Here is a 25,241-nt window from a genome sequence, read left to right on the forward strand (position 1 = left end):
CAAGGCCAGTAGATACGGCCACTGTAGGAATGGTTACATGCTTAGAGGCAGCAAAGAATATGTAGCTCCTGCTGTAGTCTGAATGTTTGTGTCCTCCCCCACATTCATATGAAATCTAATCCACAAAGTGCTGGTGTTACCTACCAGCTGAAGTCTTTGGGATGTAATTAGGTTATAAGAGCCAGACTCTCAAGAATGAGATTAGTGTCCTTATGAAAGAAGGCCAACGGAGTGTTTGCACCTTTCACCATAAGAGGATACAGCAAGAAGGCACTATTTATGAACTAGAAAGTGGGGCCTTAACCAGATACTGAATGTGCCAGTGCCTTGATCTTGAACTTATCAGTCCCTGGAACTGTGAGAAATAAATTTCTGTTGTTTGTAAGTCAACAGAAGTTTATGGTATTTTTGTTGTAGCGGTCCAAATGGAATAACACACCTCTCACTAGTTGGAATAGTGAAGATCACCAGTGGGAACAATAAGATCAGAGGAAAAGAAGGCTGTCATTCCAGAGTCAAAAACAAGATCGTGTCTCTCTCTACCACTCTAGATTCAAAAACAAGAGCATGTCTCATACAACCACAATGAATGATACCGTATTTGCATTCTATTCATTACATATTCCTTGGTTAAAATCAGCCTCCTGAATAAGCATTTGGTTGATCTTTCACGTAATCTGAATCTGTTCCCAGTATTGCCACTGAATTATTGACCTAGTTTTCCCACCTGCAAGATGCGGCCAATATCTTGATCGCCTTTCTTTCTTAACCAAGATGTGATGAGAGCAAGTAAGATAACATGCTGTCAGCTATTTGGAAGAATGAAGCAATGCAGAATTTGAAGGTGTTTTAACAGCATATGTAAGATAACAGGATCATCATTCTAGCACAGGTTGGGAGAATGAATAGAAATGAATTGGAACCCAAAGCTGTTATCAATAGAGGGTGAAGGCTGCAGGCTGTATTTTGTTTCTTTTCTATCTATGATAACTATATTCCCTATCAAAGTGAATCCCAACTCCTACTGCTCATTAAAGCTGTCATGTTTTCACAGTCTCATCTGCCTTATAATTGAAATTCTTATTTTAACAGCATTATCTTAATGTTATTGCTAGCTATGGAATGTCTTGTGAAGAGTGCAACATTAAAGTTAATTTGGCCCTACATCTTTGGTAATGTATACTGTCTGGAATATAATAAACTACAGATACTCATACTTCAACTGAAATGTGTCAAGGTTACTTTCTCAATTATTGTAATTTGTTATAGGTGACCCCTAACATGGTTAGTTATCATTTCTCACATCTGACTAATCTCATATTGCTTGTGGTCTTTTTTGTTAGGGCAGCAAAAATCAGAATTCCTAATGATGTGAAGTTGTGTTTTCTTTCCTTTTATTATTCTTAATTAAAACCTGTTATGCACTTCAGCTGAGCTTCCCAGTAAGAAAAATTAGATCAGTATTATAAGAATTAAGAAAGTACTCCTAGGATTATAGTCAATGTGTAACTCAAAAATATAATATAGTGAATAAAAAATAGGGGCCAATATTGTTAAGTGGCAACTTCCATTAAGCAAAACCTACAGTTCATATAATTTAATGTTTATTAAGTGCTATTAAAGAAACTATATACACAGTATGCTAATAAGTAAAACAATCTCACTTAATGAGCTTTTATTCCCATTCAGGTATAATGATTTTTCTATTGCTTATTGAATAAATGCTTGGACTAGCAAATACTTCACATGTAAACAGGTCAAATCAAAAGACTACTAAAACCTTAGGGATTAATACTAAAAGTTTAAAAATTTAAACATTTTAAGATAATTATTTTCAATATTAATATGATAAATCAAAATATCTGAGATTCAATTAAAAGTTAACCTTTGATGCCTGGGATTTGCTTCAAAATAATCAATGCTGAAGCTCAGGGTAAGAGAGCATAAAGATGAAACAAGATTGGCCATGAGTCAGCAATTCTTGAAGTTGAGTGATATGATTTATCTCTCTATTTCTATGTATGCTCAGTTTTCTTTCTTATAAAAGTTAAAAATTTACCTTTGATATTAATATTTCTTTTCTTATTTAATGGAGTTATTTCACTAAGAAGGCCTCATAAGAACTGAAAAATACAGCTGTTTATTTTATGAAGATATTTTCCAAAATTCGATTTTTGGATTCTTGTTTTATAAGTACATATTATATACCCCCGTCCCCTTGTCTTTCATTACAGAATATTCCTCAGTTAATATCTATGCATGTATAGCTATGGGAAAATTAACATTTGAAGATATGCATACCTATAAACGGGTAGCCAGACCTCACCAATGTTGGAAATTAATTTAAGTCTCTTCAAAATCAAATTTTGGGTTGGTGCAAAAGTAATTGGAGTTTTTGACATTACTTCTGCACCAATCTACTACAACAAGATACCATCACACAGTCATTAGAATAACAAAACAAAAGACCAAATCTCAACAATACCTAGTGCTGGTGAGGCTGTGAAGCAACTGGAACTCTCATGTGTTGTGGAGAGAAATACAAAATGGCATATACACTTTGGAAAATTGCTAAAGTTAAACATACTTTTACCACATGGCCCAGAAATCCTATTGATAGCTTTTCACCTGAGAGAACAACAACATATTTTATTAGAAAGACCTGTATGCAAACATTAATGATGGCTTTATTTACAGTAGCTCCAGATTGGGAAAAATACAAATGTCTACTATCTGGTGACTGGATGAACAAACTGTGGTGCATATACAATGGAATAAACTTAGCAATAGAATAAACTACTGATATATTTAATGGCATGGTTGGAGCTCATTGAAAGTTTGTGCTAAGTGAAAGAAACAAGACACAGAAGTCTGCATAAAATGTGGTTCCCCAGGAGGCGGAGGTTGCAGTGAGCCAAGATCATCCCACTGCCCTCCAGCCTGGCAACAGAGTGAGACTCTGTCACAAAAAAAAAAAAAAAAAAAAAAAGGCTCCATTTTCATGATGTTCTGGGGAAAGGCCAAACTATAAAGACACAAAAAAGTGGTTGTAAGGGTCTATGGGCGGAGGGATGGGCCTTGCTTTCCACGGTGATGAGCACATTGTATATCTTGATTGGTGTGGTCACTATATGACTGCACACACTTGTAGAACAAACAGCGATGGAGTACGAATGAGGCTTTTCATTTGTATAATATATTCTTCTGTATTTTACAAAATTTTACAATTAAGATATGTTAATTTTCTTAGAGAAATAGCTAACATTATTTAAACATTAATAACTGATGTTATAACTATATTGCCTCACAATTCAAGAATATGTAGGAAAATAATTATTGTGACAATTACATTGTCCTTCATTGCTTGATGAAAACTGTGTATATGTATTATGCGTGCATTTACATATTCATATACTCACATTACATTCAATACAGTGGGAGGCTGATTGGCGGTATCTAGTTAATCAAATATTATGGTGAAAAGAGGGTTTATATATTAATATAAATATAATGAAGTATCTTTATTACTAATTATACTAACATTAAACTTACTTAGATGAATCAAAAGTATTCTGAGATCCTATAGTGCTTTGGGTTTATCATCATATGCATGTTAATATAACACATGAGAAATAGTAGGAGAACTAGACTGAAAGAGAATGAAATAAGAAGCAGTAGTAGAAGAAGAAAGAGATGATTTAAGGAGTGATATAATTAATGTCATTCTTAACAGCAGATTCTAAGATACTCTAGAGTATCAATTATGTCATAAGCACCTTTGTGCTATCTGGAATGTCTAGTATAGTGCACTGTACATTTTTTTGCTTAAGGAATGAGGTCATCAAAATTTAATGTACTTTTAATAAAATGTTATTTGGAACTCTTTGAAATTCAATTTATATAGGCATAATTATTCTATTTTGTGAATGTAGTTTCTAAAAATTTCTAAAATTCCTCCAAACACATAGATGTTATAATGTATCTTTCAAAGAGATTCAAGAGGCCACATATGCAATACATTTTTAAAAGTTTTGAAAGAATGATTCTTCTAACAGGAAGTTATAATTTATGTAAGTTTATTAATACTCAGTATTTACTCACATTTATTCAAGTTGAATACATATTCATTTATATTTACTCTTAGAATAAAAACATATGTGTAGATGTGTACAATATACTGGCTGAACAACTTCTTTCAATGTGGTTACCAAAAGATTTTTCCTGTTCACTTAAAATCCGTATTTTTTTCTAAACAAATTTCTTTTTTTTTTTTTTTTTTTTTAGTCTGAGGTACTGTATGTGTATTTTAATGAAATACACATACAGTATTATGTGTATTGCATATATACATAATACATATATATGTATGTATATACATATATATAATACACATAGTATTTTATTGCATTACAATAAGTTGCAAAATTGAGCAATGAAAACACAGATTTACCTAATTGAGAATAATCAATACATAAAGAAAAATCAGGCAGTCCTAATTACTTTGTAACTCAAATAGTTTTTAAGATCTTAAATATCAGTTTCCCCCTCACTTCTACTTGAATTGTTATGTAGGGACTGTGCTCCTACATAATTTCTATATCCTCAATGCTTCACTGTTGCTCAGTAATCCTTTTTATCACCTTAAGATAATGCTTCTCATTCATTTTTTCTTTATTATTTCTTTCTTTTGTTTCAAACTTCAATAATTAGTTAAACTCTACTACTTTAGGCAATTTCCTCTAGGACAAGAGAACAACAGAGACTGACTCAGAGGTAAGGGCAGGGATGTTGTGTGGAGTCAGTTTATTGGGGTGAAATAAGAAATGGCTGGATAGGAATGGTGGTATTAGATCCATGTAGGGTATATAGTACATTATGTAGAGGAGTTATATATATACATTTCTTTTTACTATAAGAGATAGGAAGCTAATATGGTTTGGCTGTGTCCCCACCCACATCTCATCTTGAATTGTAGTTCCCATAATCCCCATGTGTGGTGTCCTGGGAGGGACCTGGTGGGAGGTAACTGAATCAGGGAGCAGTTACCTCTATGCTGTTCTCATGATAGTGAGTGAGTTATCATGAGACCTGATGGTTTTATAGGGGACTTTTCTCCTTTTACTCGGCACTTCTCCTTCCTGCTGCCATGTGGAGAAGGACATATTTGCTTCCCCTTCCTCCTTGATTGTAACTTTCCTGAAGCCTCCCCAGCCATGCTGAACTCTGAGTCAATTAAACCTCTCTCCTTTATAAATTACCCAGTCTTGGTTGTCTTTATTAGCAGCATGAGAATGGACTAATACAGAAGCCATTGGGGAATTTTGAGCAAGGTGATATGAGAAGATTTGCATGCTAGAAAGATCACTTTAGTAGCAATGTGGAAAATTGCCTGGAAGAGTGAAGGCAGGGAAACCAGTAAGGAGGATAATGTAACAGAGTAGGAAAAAAATCATGAAGGCTTGAAACATGGTGACAGTATTGAGAATAAAGAGATTCATTTAAGATATACTTAGGCTATAGAACAGACAGGGCTCTCAATGACAGATGGAAAATGAAGAATCATGTAAAAGGAGATGGATAACTCAGTTTTGTCTTAACCATCACAGCCTTTGAAACAAATGTTCTACGTCTCTTACTACTCTTAAGCCTCAACCTTATACATCAAGTTCACTCTCTCTAAGTGATCTTACTTCTAAATTATCAGGAAAAACTAGGAGATCACTGAAGGTAAACTCCTATCAAATAGAACGGCTCAAAATTTCCTTTGATCTTTACCCATCATTTTATTATCCTTTTTCATCTTTCTAAAATTAATACTTATACTTGACTTCCTGATACCTTCTCTGCTTTCACCTCCCCTTTATCCTACTACACATTTTTCCCTTGAATATTTCTTCCCCCAAAAAACTTTCTCTTGAAACTGCCAATTTCTTACATTACAATCTCACGTCCTTCCTTCCTTTAAATATTGTCAGTTTTGAAATGGTCATCTATCCTTTTTGCATCCACTTTGTCATTTTCACACATCTCTTGTGGTCTGGCTTCTGCCATTCAATAGAAACTACTTCCTCAAAAGCCACCGATGACTGCATAATTACCAAATTCCATCTTCTCTCCTAGTGCTTGTCTTCATTGACTGCTTTGAAATGGATGACATATTTTACCACACCATCCTTCTTGGCGTGCTGTCTTATTCTTAATTCTAATGGTTCTAAAACTCTTCAATCTTCTTAATTCTGTACTCTTTCTCAGCCTGTCATTTGAATCTTTGTTTCCTTATAGCAATTTTCCTAGATTCTACCTTCAATTCTCTTTTCTCATTCCCATGACTTCAAGTACATAGGAAGAAGATCCAACCTTCTGATCCCTCCCTCTTTTTGACCCAGACTATCCCTATATTCAGTTACTTACGTTCTGTATATTCTACACTGTCAAAGTTTTCAGTGATATTTGCACCTTAACATTTTGACAATCACTAGTTCAGGGCCTGCCTTTCCAAATTGTTTCTCTACCTCAATTATTCTTCAATCCAATTGATGCTACAAAATGCTGCCACTGTAATCTTTCTAAAATTAATCATAAAACTCTTCTCAAAAACCTTCTGTGCGATCCTCGGCATCTTGTTTAAGTTGTCTTCCATGATGTGCTCCTACATTTGCTACCTTAACTCTCACAGCTGTTTCCTCACTGGGTGAATGTGGCCTTCACACTGCCTCACTCACACACCACCCTGTTTTCTCTCTCCATCCCTCACTCACCTTGCTCTCTCAACTTGGCATGCTTCTTACTTGTCTCCATCCTCACCTATTCCTATCTCTGCCTACTGACATTTTATGTACCTTTAAAGGCTAAGATAAATGACCACAACGTTTCCTGAAACATTCAGTAATACATTGAGTATTGTATTCCTTTTTCCTCTTTTTCATGCTTATTGCCCTTTCGGTATGAATAACGTATTTTTATTAGAGGCATTTTTACAGTTACATATCTTTCCTGTTAGTCTGTAAGTTTCTGAAAGGTAAAGATAACATATTTTCCATATCTACCTCCCGTACTGCTTTGCATATAGGTGAATATTTGTGGAGCCAATTGTTCATAGTATACAGAGTTTGTTTTTAAGATAGAATTTCCAGTTTAAAATACGGAAAAATAAAACTGAGCTGTTATAACTTTTATTTTCTAAGATATGCTGGGATGAATGAAAAATCAGGAAATAAAAACTCCTTCATAAACAATTACACTTAAACTTTACATATTTGATACTCTGTTCCATAACATTGTGTGTATATGTGTGTGTATGTGTGTGTGTGTGTGTGTGTGTGTGTTTAAACAGATAGGATTGGTTGGGTGTGGCGGCTCACACCTGTAATCCCAGCACTTCGGGAGGCTAAGGCAGGTAGATCACTTGAGGTTAGGAGTTTGAGACCAGCCTGGCCAACATGGTGAATCATCATCTCTACTGAAAATACAAAAATTAGCAAGGCATGGTGGTGTGTGCCTGTATTCCCAGCTACTCAAGAGGCTGAGGCAGAAGAATTGCATGAATCCAGGAGGTGGAGGTTGCAGTGAGCCAAGATTGTGCCATTGCACTCCAGCCTGGGTGACAGAGCAAGACTCCATCTCAAAAAAATAAGATAGATAGATAGATAGATAGATAGATAGATAGATAGATAGATAGGCAGACAGATAGATAGGATCTTGCTATTGTTCAGCCTGGCCTGGAACGTCTGGCCTCATATGATTTTCCCACCTCAGTCTCACAAGTAGCTGGGACTACAGGTGTGTGCCGCTGCACCCAACTTTCTGCCCCACTTTTATATGTCATTAATGGTAAATCCAGAGCTTTTCTCTACAAAGCAAATTTAAAAAGGCATATAATAATATAAACAAAATTATCAAGTGTAAATATAAGAAAAGGTCTCTGGTATGAAATATGTAAGAACTATGACCTTTGATGAAAAAAATCTATATTAAGATTTGAGGTAAATTTGCATATTTAATACTCTAAATTTTGACCTAGTTGCTATTTTATTTTCTAAGAAAGTAAAATATGGGAACACATGGAAATATTTATTTAGCTAAAGTATAACATTATTGGTTTCTTAGATTCTACATATAAAATATCTAGCTTTACATTTTTAATATCTGGTATTTCACTTCATAAGATTCTATTTGATTTAACAGCATTTTATAGGATTCTTACAGTCAGTTATTCCATTGAGGATATAAACCTGATGAGATTATCTCCTACTGCATGTAACAGAAAAAAGGAAATACAAGTTAAGTTAGTAACTGATTTTATGTGAAACATGAGCAAAAAATATATTAAACAAACTCATAAATTTAGTGTAAAAGTAACTGTTATAGGCAACAATAGCCTAATAAAATATTTAAATAAAAACTAGGAAATAACTACTGCATACTACCAGACGTACAATGAATGCTTCAAGACAATCTAAAAAGTTAGAAAAAGGAGCCAAAAATATGACTAGCTGATTGCTGTTACTGAGAAAGTTGTATTAATTAAGATGTTAATACTAGTTTCGTGTTAATGATTTAAGCACAATCATTTTAAAATACATAGGAGTATTCAAAGGGTTTGACAATACTCAAATTTACCCTACTGTGTTTCATAGTTTGTGGAATGTTCTTTGGTGCAGGAGATACAATCTGCCCATTCTGTTGAGCGCAGTTATTTTTGGTGGATTCAATATGTTACCTCTTTTATCTGAGAGTAGGTGAAAGGTGGAGGACAGTGTAGCAATTCAGTCTTGTTTATCCAAAGCTATTAACACTGTTCCCAAGCATTGTTAAAACTGTATTTATAACTTTCCAATAAAGGATATTATAGTCTTACTTTACATAGCCATTTATTACTTGCAATGATGCTATATAAAAATAGTTTATGCTAGATTGATTCAGCTGTGATATGACCATAACCTTAAATAATACATTATTCTCTTGAATGGCAGCCAGTATGAATAAGGTTGATCAGCCTTTTGTACATCCAAATATTTCTATTTATATGTCAGACACAGTGAAGAGAAACTCGTATTTTGTTGTTGCTATTGTTCATTTTCATCTTTACATTTTTCTCCATCATAGATTATATTCATCTTAAATTATTTAAGATAAGTTAAAAATATATTTCAATAGCATCTTAAGTGATTTAAGATAAAAATAATATTTCAATAGCACAATGAAAAATTTCATTTGTAAAATTTTAATTTGGGATGTATACAATAATTATAAATATGTATGTTTAGCTTTGGACTCAGTGAATTCTGAATGAAAGATGCTAGCAGTATTTTACTTTATAAGGACAGTTAACCTAGGGCATTTATCAAATTATTTATTAAAAATGTAAACAAATGACTTTTATCATGCTTAAACTTTGGATTATATTAACTTAAAACCATGTAGATTTCAATAATTTCAGTAATACATTATATTCATACCATTTTAATAGTTCTATTTATATCATGTTAATATTGAAGAAGCACCATTACTTAATTCTTATTTCATGCTTCAATCAATCATGAAACTCATGATATTTATGTTACTATTACAAATCTGACATTTTCAAAAAATTTTTTTCAAAACATTGTCTGCTAAATGGTTTTGGTGAAGAAAGGTCTTTTTATAATTTTAAATGAAAGATGAAGAAAATTCCAAAGTGCTGCTGGGAAACTAGATCTTTCCTCACTTCAAGAACCAAAGGTGTCCCTATAAAACTCTTATTTATTGTCAATAATTTTCTTAAAATAAAAAATCATGGCTGGGCGCAGTGGCTCACACCTGTAATCCCAGCACTTTGGGAGGCTGTGATGGGTGGATCACCTGAGGTCGGGAGTTCCAGACCAGACTGACCAACATGGTGAAACCCTGTCTCTACCAAAAATACAAAAATTAGCTGGGTGTGGTGGTGCATGTCTGTAATCCCAGCTACTCAGGAGGCTGAGGCAGGAGAATTGCTTGAGTCTGGGAGGCAGAGGTTGCAGTGAGCAGAGATCATGCCACTGCACTCCACAGCCTGGGTGACAGAGCAAGACTCCATCTCAAAAAAAAAAAAAAAAAAACCATTATCTTCTAAATCATTTATTATGAAGAATTTGGTAATTTCCTTATAATTTCCTTCTGTCTACTACCAACTGAAAATCAGCTCCCTCTCTTAAGGAAAATGGCTCATGGGGCCTATAGGCAACTATGTGCAATTAGGGATTGGATCCTATAGAAATTCTGGTGGAGGGAACTTATGCCTTACTTTCTCCCCTTTGGACTGGCCAAGCGCATAGAAACCAGCCTCAAGACCCAGTGTAAGAATTTTACAGAGGCTTGGTCTAGAGAAAACTGTAAACACCAAGAGAAAAGTCAATATAATTCCTAAAAGACTGTACCTGGACTCTCTGGTCCCCAAGAGGCTTAGAAAAAAGCAGAATTGGGGGTCTGGATCCTCCTTTTCCCTGAAACTGGGGGAGTACCAAAAGGTCAGCAGGAAATGGGTGGTGTGACTGTTTCTATGCCACTGGCACATTAACAAGTGAAGAGGACCTCCCTTTCCACCCCTTTCAACTTGCCAAAGCCTGAATCTTAAATTGGTGACAATGAAAATAGTGAGCCAAGGGCAGGAAGAGGAATGGCAATCCAAAGAGAACCTGTGTTCAGTAAAATAGAGTTGCCAGAGGAGATAACTATAGATAGCGTAAGCAAGGCCTTCCCACTTCAAAATAACCAAATGCTTAATGAAGTATACTTTTTCCTTTGTTTTTAGACAGGGTCTTGCTCTGTTCAACCAGGCTGGAGTGCAATGTACGATCATGGCTCACTGCAGCCTCGAGCTCCCAGGCTCATGCACTTCTTCCAACTCAGGCTCCTGAGCAGCTGAAACCACAGATGCATGCCACCATGCCTGGCTATTTTTTTTTATTTTATTTTATTTTTTGCATTTTTTGTAGAGACAGGGTTTTACCATGTTGCCCAAGCGGGTTTTGACCTCCTAAGCTTAAGGCATCCTCCTGCCTAGGCCTCCCAAAGTGCTGGGATTACAAGCATGAACCACTATGCCTAGCAAATGAAGTATACCTTGTAATGCATTGCTGAGAATGCAGCCAGTAAGGAATGCTCCAAGGCAACCAGATAAAACTGGAGAGGGTGCAATGAGCAGCAAGCAAACATGACAGCAGAGTGGCCCTGAGGGTAAAAGCTAATATAAGCAACTCACACGGTAAGAAAACTGAGTTTGAAAATACAAAAATTAGCCAGGCATGGTGACACACACTTGTAGTCCCAGCTACTCAAGAGGCTGAGGCAGGAGAATCACTTGAACCTGGGAGGCAGAGGTTGTAGTGAGCTGAAATCGTGTCACTGTACTCCATCCTGGGTGACAGAGCAAGACTCCATCTCATAAATAATAAATAAATAAATAAATAAATAAACAAACAAACAAATAAACAAAAGGAAAACTGAGTTTGAGATTCCTGCCCTATTCCAGAAACCCTGGAAGACGAGACTAAAGAATAAGGAGAGGCCCTTGGTTTTTGGCAGAAGCAGTCCTCTATGGAGGAAAGCATCATTTAGGTCACTGGCAAACCACAAAGTAAGATCAAATAGGAGCTCATAAAGATTACCAAATACACAAGGAAAACAGTCATAATGAGTGAGAGCCAGCAGAAATAATCAATAGATTTAGATTTCCAAGGATTTCAGATATTGAAATGACCAGATACAACATAAAAATAATTTTGTTTGGAATGAAAAATGAAGTAATGAAAATAGGAAGAAGAGACTTTCAAAAACTGTCAGACTTAAAAAAAGAACCAAATAGAACTTTAAAAAATAATAAATAAATCATAAAATATAACTTTAAAAAGTAATACAAATATGTGTTGAAAGTAATCCAAATGGATATAGTAGAAAGCAGGTCAAAAACAGAATTTATACTCTTAAAATAATTAGTGAATTGGAACAATGTTCAGAATAAGCCAAAAGACACAGCAGAGAGAAGTAAATAGAAAACAAAGGAGAAAGACTAAGAGATTGTGAAGATGGAAAGAGGTTTAACATGCATCTAAGAGTCTTAGGAGAGGAATAAAGAAAATGGAGAAGAAAATACAAATGGGATAATGACTCAAGAATTTTTAGAAATAACCAAAGACTTGGATTCTCAAATATAGGAAGCACAAAATATGCCAAGCTGGTTAAATATAAATAAATGTATACTTTGTTAAATTGTGATAAAACTGCTGAACACCAAACCCAGGGATTTTGGAGAGAAAAGCTAGATTATAAAGGAGTGACAATTATACTGAAGGAAAGTTTTTAGTACAGTAGTTTTCCCTTGTCCATGGGTTCACTTTCCATGGTTTCAGTTATCTGTAGTCAACTGTGGTCTGAAAATATCAAATGGAAAAATTCCAGGAGAAAAAGATTAAATTGCACATAATTCAGACTTAAAACAAGATGCGAATCATCTCTGTCTAGCATATTCAGCCTGCATCTACACTCTATAAACTACCTGCTCATTAATCACCTAGTAGCTGTCTTGGTTATCACATCAGCTTTGTAGAATCACAGTACTTGTGTTCAAGTACCCTTATTTTATTTAATAATGGCCCCAAAGTGCCAGAGTAGTGACGCTGGCATGTTATAATTGTTCTAGTTTATTATTAGTTATGGCTGTTAATCTCTTATTGTGCCGAATTTATAAATTACACTTTATCGTAGGTATATATGTCTCGGTTTGGTACTATCCCATATTTCAGGCATCCACGGGGGCTCTTGGAACATATTCCCTGGGGAAGGGACCTACTACAGCAACAATGGAAATCAGAAGCCAGCCATTGTTTTCACATGAACACAATGTTTGAGTGTGGTTCTTCCACTGAAAGATAACTAGAATGCTTGATAAAGTATATTTTAAATACATTTCTTAGATTGTAAAGAGTAAGAGGATACTGAAACTGGAGAGGGGAATAGGAAGACTAAGAGTTTATTATCAAAAGACATATGCTAAAGGGATTTCTTAAAGACACAGAGCAGGAAAGTGAAAACATTTTAAGAGGAAGCTCTGAAGGCAAAGAACAACTGTGAGCAAAGAACAACATGCAACAAACCTGCATGCTGTGCACATGTACCCTAGAGCTTAAAGCATAACATTAATAATTAAAAAACAAATAAAATAAAATAGACAATATGTCAGTAAATTTAAACACATATTGATCACATAATACAACAACAATAATGCTTAATTCAAGGGATGACAAAACTCATAGAACTTAACAAAGGTAACTAAAACAATGAAAATTGGAAGCAAGATTTAAATTGTTCTTACATTGTTTGGGAAGAGGGAAAAATGTTCATTAATTTTTGACTTAAACTATGCCTGTTAAAATGTTAAGAATAACAACGAAAAGAAAAGAAATACAATTTTATAATCCCAGCAGTTTGGGAGGCCAAGACAGGCGGATCACGAGGTCAGGCGATCAAGACCATCCTGGGTAACACAGTGAAATCCTGTCTCTACTAAAAAATACAAAAAAAATAAAAAATAAAAAATAAAAATCTAGCCGGACGAGGTGGCGGGCGCCTGTAGTCCCAGCTACTCGGGAGGCTGAGGCAGGAGAATGGCATAAACCCCGGAGGCGGAGCTTGCAGTGAGCTGAGATCCGGCCACTGCACTCCAGCCTGGGCCACAGAGCGAGACTTGTCTCAAGAAAAAAAAAAAAAAGAAAGAAAGAAATACAATTTTATAACATGCAAATCAATTGAGGAAAAAAGGATTTTTTTTTTTTTTTTTAGACGGAGTCTGGCTCTGTCACCCAGGCTGGGGTGCAGTGGAGCGATCTCAGCTCACTGCAAGCTCCGCCTCCCGGGTTTACGCCATTCTCCTGCCTCAGCCTCCCGAGTAGCTGGGACTACAGGCGTCCGCCACCTCGCCCGGCTAGTTTTTTTGTATTTTTTAGTAGAGACGGGGTTTCACCGTGTTAGCCAGGATAGTCTTGATTTCCTGACCTCGTGATCCGCCCGCCTCGGCCTCCCAAAGTGATGGGATTACAGGCTTGAGCCACCGCGCCCGGCCGGAAATATTTTTTAAACAGGGAAAAGTAATAAGAAATTCAGGTTGAAAAGAAAGCAAAGGCAGGCTCTGAAAAATATTACCAAAAGACAGGATAAGCTGATTAATTAAAAGTAGAGAAAATATAGCATTTAAAATCAATATCCAAAGAGTGAAAACATTTATAGCAGGTAATTTACAAATGCTTAATATATTTGATCTAGAAGTAAAAAGGCAAGGAATGTTCCAATAGAAGGATAGAGAAAGATATCAAATGAGCTATTCTATCAATTCTAATTTTTCTAGAATTAATAGTGTATTTCTTATATAATCAGATGACTATCAATAAATGCTATTAAAATAGAAAAAGATAAGAGAATAAGGTCAATAAATGAACATCTAGGAAAAATACAAGTGGTTACAGACAATACAAAAATACTCAATTTTACTAACAATAAAAATTTGATTAAAAGAAGAAAGAAGGCAACATTTCTTGTATCAAATTAATAAAGTTGTAACAATGCTAACAATCATGTTTGACAAGGATGCAGGGAAACAGAAATTCTCATACTTTGCTAAAGATACTGTGAACAGAGACATTTCTAGAAAGTAAATAAGCAATATACCTCAAGATCCTAAAAGTTAATAACTTTTGATTCAGTAGGTTTTTTTCATAAACTAAGGTCGAGTTATATACAAAAATTAAATACAGTCTTATTTATAACAGTGTCAAATTAGAATAATGCTAATTGAAAATAAAATAGGCAAGTAAATGATGATATACCACAAAATAATTTAAATATATTTTTGAATCAAACTTAGAAGTGAAAAATGTTCTTATTCAAATATTGACAAAAACAGAATGCAAAATCACATATAAAATATGATCTCAATTTTGAAAAAAATACAAATATGCAAAATGAAAATGTTATTGGAAGGAAATAAAAGTTCTGGCACTGAATATTTATGGGTAATGTGATAATGAAATATTTTAAGTTGTGTTATATCTGCATTAATATTTATCTATAATGAGGATGTATTCTTTACATAATCAGAACATTGATAGTAAATGATAATAATTAAAAATATAAAATATCACAAATCAGTTATAAGAAAAAAGGAAACTTGGGGAAAAGTAAATAAGCTAGCTTAGGCCAGTCACTGGAACTACTGTCCATGGATATGGCAGGACAAGAATGAGGAACCAGGGGAACCTCTGGTTGTGCCCAAGAACAGAGGACTGGGTTCATCCTGCTCTAGGAATGAGGCCAGCAATGCTCTAAACAGGACAGCTGCTTCACTTTGACTGCCTTAGACTTTAACAATGTGTTTTTCATCTTGGGAGAGAGGTTTCTTACATAAGATACGAGGTTGAACTGTCCCAATAAACAGAGAATGAACTTCAATGCGATGTCAAAATTAGCAGTTAAAACTACCAAACAGAAAGTAGACTCCAAATTAATTTTTTCTAGGTTAGGGGGCATTGAATTCACGTAAGCTTCTCCATTGTCCAATGCCTTTTTGAAAACTCTACTTTACACCACTCCGAAGCTATAATTTTCTTTATATGTGGAGAGAATCAAAACATTACAAATTTGTAAAATGAAAATTCTGGTATAAAGTAGTTAAATATATACACAGAATACTAATGAAATGATTAGTCTGGTAAAAATTAATCATGCTGTAAACATTGTCTTTAAAATTATTTATTAGCCTACTTGACTATAATTACCAAATAAAACCATCTTAAATTACTTTGTTTCTACAGAACTCTGTTACTTTATTAGCATAGCAAAACTACAAAAGTTATTTTTATAAGAAACTTCTAATATAAAAATAACAGAAAGCTTGTGTGCTGAGTTTATTGCAGTTTAGTAAATCACTTTGATTTCTTTGTAGCAATTTAGATTACAATGGATAAGTGCTGGAATACTCTGATATACGAAGAGAGCCTACAACTTTCCAAGTGAAAGTTCTTCCTTAAGATCCACAATTATCTATGACTATTTGAGCACCTGGAATCAAAGTATGCTATATGAACTTTACCTCTATGCTTTAAAGAACTCTGTTCTTTACCAAAAAAATCCTATAGATATATTAAGGTCTAAGATATATTCTCAATTTGAAGTAAAACCAGCACATATAAAAAGTAATGTGGGAAAGAAACCCTTGGGCCAATATGAGATTTGAACCCTTGTTCTTCCTCTAGGTGACCGAAATTGTGATCTTCAGCATAGGTCTGAAGTTCTCAGAGCCTCAATATCCTCAATAGTAAACAGAAAAAAAAGATGAAATATGCTCTGCCTATTTTATACGATTGACTTAAGACTCAAATGAGATTGAGACAGTGTATGTAAAGGAATTTTGAAAAATAATGTTTTAAACTCAATTTAAACATTTTGGTCGTTCCCAAGACCTAGCAAGTTCAAATTCAACCTCCAAAGCAATCTTTAAAAAGAACAAAGTTGGCTGTAATCCCAGCACTTTGGGAGGCCGAGGTGGGCGGATCATGAGGTCAGGAGACTGAGACCATTCTGGCTGACAGGGTGAAACCCCATCTCTACCAAAAATACAAAAAAATTAGCCGGGCGTGGCGGTGGGCGCCTGTGTCCCAGCTGCTGGGGAGGCTGAGGCAGGAGAATGGCGTGAATCCAGGAGGCGGAGCTTGCAGTGAGCCGAGATGGCGCCACTGCACTCCAGCCTGGGCAACAGAGTGAGACTCTGTTTCAGAAAAAAAAAAAAGAAAAAAAAACAAAGTTGGATGACTTACATTGTTAGATTCCAAAACTTGCTATAAAGGTAGAGTCATCAAGACAGTGTGGTACTGTCATAAGAATAGATAAATAGATTGGTAGAATAATATTGAGAGTCTAGAAATAAATCCTCATGGTTATGGTAAATTGATTTTCAACAAGGGTCTCTAGACTATTCAGTGGAGAAAGAAAGTCCTTTTCAACAAGATACAATCCAGCAATTCCACTCTTAGACATATACCCAAAAGAAATGTATACATGTTTATACAATGTTTTTACACAAATGTTCTCAGTGGCATCATTCATAGTATCCAAAAAGTGGAAACAACTCAAGTAACCACCAACTAATTAATGTATAAACAAACTGTGCCACATCCATACAATGGAACATCATTTGACAACAGAAATGACTGAAGCACTGACACCTGCTACAACATATATCAACTTTAAAGACATTATGCTAAGTGAAAGAAGCTAATCACAAAAGATCACATTATATATAGTTTTATTTGTATGAAATGTCCAAAACAGTAAAATCTGTAAAGATAGTAGATTAATTCTTGCCTAGGACTAGGAGATGGGTGTCATGGGGAGGGGCTGAAGAAAAATGTGGGGTACGGGGACTGCTAAAAGGCATAGAGTTTCTTTCAGAGGTGATGACAGGTTCCAAAATTTACTTTGGTGGTGGTTACATAACTGTGTATACCAAAAGTCACTGCATTATATATATTAAATTGATGAACTATTGATATATGTTCTATATTTCAATAAAGCTATTTCCATAAAAATACCATATATTCATAACTAGATCTTGATCCCCAAATATAAAGGCCTTTCCTAAATGAGAATGTACACATAATTATTTTTCCTTTGACATACTTAATTTAAATTTCTGAAAACAAGTGGTGCGAAAGAAATAGAGGCATGCCAGTTATTAAGAGAACTGAGTAAAAAATAAAAATAGTAAGAATTCCAACAATTAATATAATGCTTTATGCTATACCCCAGTATTTGCAAAAACAGCCCCACAGACAACAAAACAGTAAATCGGAAGGAGTCATTTGTTCCCTCTCCTGATTTTAAACATGGAGATAAGTTCTCAAAGAGAATGTCATACAAAGTTTCTCTCTCTCTCTCTCTTTTTATTTTTGAGGAGTCCTACTCTGTTGCTCAGGCTGGAGTGCAGTGGTGCAATCTTGGCTCACTGCAACTTTGGCTCACTGCAACTTCCATCTCCTGGGTTCAAGCAATTCTCCTGCCTCATTTTCCAGAGTAACTGGGATTACAGGCGTGCACCACCATGCCCAGCTAATTTTTGTATTTTCTGTAGAGACGGCGTTTCACCATATTGGCCAGGCAGGTCTTGAACTCCTAACCTCAAATGATCTACCCGCCTCGGCCTCCCAAAGTGCTGGGATTACAGGTGTAAGCCACAGTGCTGGACCCAAAGTTTCTCTTTGAAAAAAATCTTTTAGAGAGGTTATCTTAGTGAAAAATAAAAGAAATGCATGAGCAAACAACTAGATATCAAAAGTAAAGGAGAACAAAGAAAGTTCATTGTTCTTTACATAGGCCATAATAAAGAAAGAAGTACATCCATAATGTTTGGATAAAAATTACAGGTGGTATTAATATATGGAAGGAGAAACAGAGGGAAGTCGAGAGCATGTTAAAGTATTAATTTTATTTGAGATGGGCAGTGGAGGAATATGTTTAATAAGCTTTAAGCATAGCTAGGGAAAAATCACTATGAATTTTGATAAGGAAAGGGTAGCTATCAGCAACATAAAAATAGAATATGCAATATTCTGTTTAGTAGATGAAAATCAGTTTATGGACAGAAGCTGGGGAAAAAACCCAAAAAGAAGCAAGGCTGGTAACAACACACACACACACACACACACACACACACACACACACACACACACACCAAATGGCGTAGCTGAAATAAGCCTTGGTAGAACAGTAGTTCATGTCAGTGTTAATATCAATAAAAAAAAAAAAAAAAAAACAGAGTAAATGAAAAAATAAACAAACTAACAGTTTTTTCCAGAAAGTACAGGTGTAAAACAAAAGGATATAGTGCAATTGGAAATGAAAGAATGAAATAAGGAATATCAGAGAATATGAACTAAAATAAAGTAGGGCCAGACTTTTTTTAACTCTACAAAATAAAATTTAACGTTAAAAATTCACAATGATAAAGAAGGAATCAAAATTTGGAAAAAATAGAACATGAAGATGTAATGATTATGAACACATGGGCACCTAACAATACATTATTGAACACTATTAATTTGCAACTGACAGACTATGGTGACATAGTCTGTGCCATATTTTTCCTTAAGTTTGTGAATTTTCTAGTTCTTTGATTATTTCTTTTCTTCTTTAGTCTAATTGTGCATTACAGACATTTTTTTTCTCGTTACTCGATTTTTAGCAGTATTTGAGAATGTTTTAAACAGATGGGGAAAAAAAGAATTTATAATAGTCCAAGAATAGTCTAAGTTTTCTCTGTGTGAAAGGTTTTTTACAAAAGTTATCTGAAACAAGGAACCAAAATGAAATTAGAGCGCTTGCTGTACCTTTCATTTAATCATTCTCTTTTGTAATTTTTCCCCAAGAAGACATACACATACATTTCCTAATGTTCTAAGCTTCCATGGCAACCTGTGATCTAGAGTAGTAAAAAATCAAAATGTCTTAAAAATCATAGGGAAACATGCACCCAATATTTTATTTCCTCTAAAAACTGACCCTTTGAGTAGCATCCATGAGTTATGATTTTGTCTTATTTTTTCAGAAAAACCAAAAATGCTACAGACAGAATCAGTTATATGTATACCTAGGTTTTTGAAGGATTCTATTTTTCCATTCCTTATTTCCCTTGACAAAAAATAAAATCTGAAAATGGCAACATAAAATTAGTCAAATAAAGGCATTTTTGGCGTTCTGGTCACGGCATGACGCAGGGATTGGCCAGCTCTTCAAAAAAAAAAAGGCATTTAAAAAAAGAGAATAAAATGTTTCAATTCTACAGTTTCTTAACCTTTCTATTTAAATATATGTTACCACATATAAAATGTAAATAAAAGTAATAAACATACAATTAAATTAGTATGCATCATAATGCTTTGAATTTTGCACCTTTAGGGGTTATTATTTTCAGAAACCACTTCATGGATTACTTTTGGATTCTAATACCATATTTAGTTGCATATGATTTCTGTTTCAGCATACTCTATTTCTGCCTTTGCAATAAAGGAATGTAATAATACAGCAATTAACCACAAATAAAAATATTCATTTTATATGTGAGAAACATTCACTTTTCAACATTCAAAAATGAAGCTATGTAATTAAAATGCAACTCATCTCCACCCACCTTTTTAAAGTAAACTTTGTTAATAAAGATAGATGTGAATTGTTAGCTAGGGGCACAGAGTACTCCAAAGACTAAATATAGGTGCTTTGTTTCTCCGATCATACCTATATCTTAAATTCCCTCAGCTCCTATCTGTCAGAGAATGGCTGCCAGGTGAGCAGTCTGTCACTCTTGCCTAGGCTAATAGATTCTCCAGTGGCTTTGGTTACAGCTCATGTCATACTATTAAAACTATGTGCCTTGAAAATGGCATAACATATGTAGCTGAATCTTGTCAACTGTAGATAATCAGACTCTGTTTGGCTTCATAAGCAGATGTAGATTAGAGAAGCAATATAATAAATATGCAAACACAGTGGTCCTCTTTCAGCACCGCTGTTCCTACCTCTAATGGCCCTCGCAGAAACTCTGTTTGTTCAGCTCCCACTTCCAGAGCTACATCAACAGAAGCAAAGGGACGGCTGGCCATCTGCTGTCGTTCTCGAAGCAGTTGCTGGAGGGGGTTAAAAATGATTTGTCTTAAAATAGGTTTAAATGCTCATGAAATTCAACAATATCTGGTTCCCTTTTTTAACAAGTGGCATTGAAAAGTTAGGAATCATGTTATATACATACCCATATCTCGAGTACTAAAGATGAAAATTACTTTCTCCCCATGACCTCCGTTATATGTCCACAGAGGCTTTTAATGTATGGTGCCTACAAATAACTTTTCCCCTGACCTCCATGTAGGTCTAATACAAGGTACTCAAAACCACTTTGAAAGTCTCAGGTGAGAGGTGCTACTTGAGTAAAAAGCGTTATTACAATGATGGCTATGCCAAATTTTCCTACTCAAAATAACTCAAACTTTTTTCTTAGCTATAAAAGAAAAAAAACAGTAAAGATATTTAAGAAAAGATAATGAAAAGTTGCCAAAATGCATTAATAGAAATTAAAGGAACATATACCTGACAGGGCTAAGTTTTGTAAGTCATCAGAATCCCCTGTCAACTGCTCTGGAACCAGAAGGAATTATTATTGGCAGTGTTTATAATTTTGTTCAAAGCCTTTGTTTATTATTCAAAATGAGGCATGATTAGTAAGTTGAGAAATTGTGTGCAAGAACTTCTAGAGCACCCCCACGTACTTGTTTCTTTCTCTTTGTGACTATTCTGGGCTTTGCCCAAGCTAAAACCAATAAACTAGCAAGTCCCAACCAACTACTAAGCTAATTTATCTTTTTGCCTCTCCTTGTAATTATAATATTCATTAAGTCATGATAAAAAAAATTGATGACCAGCACTAGATATTGCAAGTTTTGCCCTTCTCATTCTAAACAGCTAATAAAATTATTATTAAATATTAAAATAGGACGTGTGATGCAATTAAATACTCTTTAAAATGAGAAGAAAATTATATTATTGAAGAAAGGCAAAATCCTTGAACACAACGAATGGCTGGCTTCATTATTCACAGATATTTTTAAAGATTCTCTGTCATTAACTTAAAATGTTAACTACTCATCTTTGAATGTAAATGGATGTAGTCCTGGGACTGAACATTCACAAAACTCCCTTGTAGATGATAAAGGAACACGGGCCAAATTATTTAAACACGAGTTTATTTATTTAAGCACAAGTTTAGATAATAAACTGCCATCACACTTTATTATTTAAAATTTTTGTTTTAATACCTGGTTTTTATTATTAAAAAGAGAACATTCACATGACAATATGGGATAGAAATAATGCTATATTTTATATATAACATATAAAAAATGTTAATGAGTAACAATTTAAGTTTGTAGATTACATTCTTTTGAAGTAATAAATTCATTTTAAAAATCGATATTCGAAGTAAAAAGTGAATGTGATCTAAATTTTCAAATTATTCACTTTAATATAACTTCAAAATTATATTATTAAAAATACAGCTCCTGGCAAATAGAATCTGGTTTCTGCCTCTCTCAATAGGAATGGGTAATTGATCTGAATAGTATTTCTATGCAAAATGCAAACATAATGTTATTTCACATGCTGAGGGATAGTAAATGCGGAAGACACCAGGTTCTTTGTCTTTGGTAAAAACACATACACCAACATGCCCAGACAACACACACACGAACATACAATCTACTCTTCCTATGGTCATGTACAAATAATCTTGAGAAAACTGTAAATTCCACTTTGTGTTTGAACACAATTTTCTAAGATTTGTATTATCAATTTTCTCCATTTGTATTAGCTCTTCTCAGCATACAAATGGCATCTCATACGACAAGTGATTGCTAGACAAAATGAACAGCTGCTTTTTCCTCATCTTGCCTTTTCCTTATATCTAAAAGTAAAAGGTCTACAAAATAGAATTAATGAATAGTCAATATCACACATTGTAATATAAATCAACAAATATTCCAAACTCACAATCGTTGACAAAAAATAGAGTGCCATGGACTATAATCTATTACTGTGCCTCCCAAAATTCATTAAAAAAAATCAGTGACTGATACTTTTGTTCAATTTTTAAATTTGTAGAATGCACAAGTATATTTAAAAGTTCTAGTTTGTTTTCTGAGCTTTGTGTTTCCATCACTTTTTAGGAACCGAATGTCTACTAAATTACTTTATATAAAGAACAAGAAAAATATTCTTCCTGCCCAGGACTTTACTACTATAGCTTGTAAAGCAAGTCTGGTAAAATGGAAATAATTAGGGCACAATATAGTGTATCAGTAAAGTTACAAATAAAGAATTAGACAAACAAATTTATTCTGGGTCACCTAGTGGAAGACTAGTTAGAGAGCCCTTGCTGAAACAGCTGAGTTTCTGCCTTTGGGAGACTAATGCAGATGTTCTTATTGTGAAATTTAGGAAGAGAACATCATTTTCCCCTGTAACACTCTTTGCTTTAGTGTGATAGCCCTAAAATAACCAAATGGAGTAAATTGTGATTATCTTTGCATCTGATTTCTGCCCTCCTCCCCTATTCTTAACAATTGTCCTACTTTTAAATACCAGTCTCTCCACTTTTTAGCTGTTTGAGCTTAACCAAATTATTTAGACCTCTCCAAGCCCCAATTTTTCTCATCTATAAATAATAACACTACCTACACTATGCCTATACCTTAGAGGACCTGTTTTAAAGCCCGCTGTTGCACTTACTAGCAATTGGATCATAATCTCATTACTGAGGCCTTTCACTCATTCTTTCTCTCTATAAAATGGGAATAGCAATAATATCTTGAAGTCATAAGGTTGAGACTAAAGAGATCACACACTTGGGCTGTTCTGCACAGAGGCGGGCACATTGTGAGCACTCAATAACTGCTAATTGGTACAATTATAATGTTAAATTTCAAGCACTATTTTTGTCTCCGAAGATGGCACACTAATTACCACAGGCCCATTTTCTTCAGCAATAGTGACACATTTTGCTCTACTAGTCTCCCTTTTAACAAATGTTGCAAATTTATGAGACAGTTGGAAAATGTCATTATTGTGGTAAAATGAATTTAGATTTGGAACTGCCTTCCACCATTTGTGACTAAGAGTGATACAAACTCAACCTGAAAATTCAGAAAAAATATAGAGTATTTTCTTAAGAAATTTTGAAAATTAATCTATTTTCTAGGATTGTGTTTTATATAAAATGAAGTTTAACATTTTGTATACTCATAAGAAGCCATATAGCAGATGTGTCTGTTTTATAACTCATCTGCTATTGCCAATTATTCAGCAGAACAATAAAGCCAAGAGAACAAATTGATCATAATACAATAGATTATAATCATACTGCCATAAACACTGTTGTGAAGAAAATTTAAAAATTAAAGAGATGTTAGTATCTTATTAGTTGTACATAGCAACTGTTTTGCTATTCAAAATTTCATATAAAACAAACCATGGAATTAAAAATGATATGAAAATCAGGCTGGGTGCAGTGGCTCACACCTGTAAGAACTTTGGGAGGCCAAGGCAGGTGGATCACCTGAGATCAGGAGTTCAAGACCAGCCTGACCAACATAGTGAAATCCTGTCTCTGCTAAAAAAATAAAATAAAATAAAATTAGCCAGGCATGGTGGCACATGCCTGTAATCCCAGCTACTCAGAAGGCTGAGGCATGAGAATCACTTGAACCCGGGAGGTGGAAGTTGCAGTGAGCCGAGATTGCATCATTGTACTCCAGCCTGGGCAACAAGAGCGAAACTCCGTCTCAAAAAAAAAAAAAAAAAAAAAGAAAAAGAAAAAAAGAAAAGAATATCTATGCTTAAATTTGACTACCGGGTAGAGTCGGGTAGAGTCATTGATTCTATCAAACATGAATACAGATAATTCTTCAACTTAATACTATTACTTCAAATATGGTATCATTCCCCAAACTTCATACTCGCTACCTTTCCAAATACCACAAGGCATACAACTCTTTGAATGACTTTAGAATAATAATCCTTAAAACTACACATACATAAAAAACAAAGCAGTAACTAACTCTGCCTGCAATTGTCTTCTAAAATGTTAATAGCATATATAAGTGATATGGGTTGACTGTGTCCCCAACAAATTTCAACTTGAATTGTATCTCCCAGAAATCTCCTGTGTTGCGGGAGGAATCCAGTGAGAGGTAACTGAATCGTGGAGGCTGGTCTTTCCCGTGTTATTCTCACGACAGTGAATAAGTCTCATGAAAACTGATGGGTTTATCAGGGCTTTCTGCTTCTGCTTCTTCCTCTTTTTCTCTTACCGCCACCATGTAAGAAATGCCTTTGTCCCCCCACCATGATTCTGAGGCCTCCCCAGCCATGTGGAACTGTAAGTCCAATTAAACCTCTTTTTCTTCCCAATCTCAAGTATGTCTTTATTAGTAGTGTGAAAATAGACTAATACAATAAGCTTATATATATGTATATACCCATGCATATATAGTACATGTGCATGTCAATGTATGTAGAAAGTATAAGCATGACTATGCATATACATTATGTAAATTACCATTGAAAGTAAATATATTATCACTCAAAGTAAAATTAAAACAAAAAGGCCAAAATAAGAGATTAAATGATGTCAACAA

The sequence above is a fragment of the Piliocolobus tephrosceles genome, chromosome 9 (assembly GCF_002776525.5).
Source record: "Piliocolobus tephrosceles isolate RC106 chromosome 9, ASM277652v3, whole genome shotgun sequence".
Classification (NCBI taxonomy): domain Eukaryota; kingdom Metazoa; phylum Chordata; class Mammalia; order Primates; family Cercopithecidae; genus Piliocolobus; species Piliocolobus tephrosceles.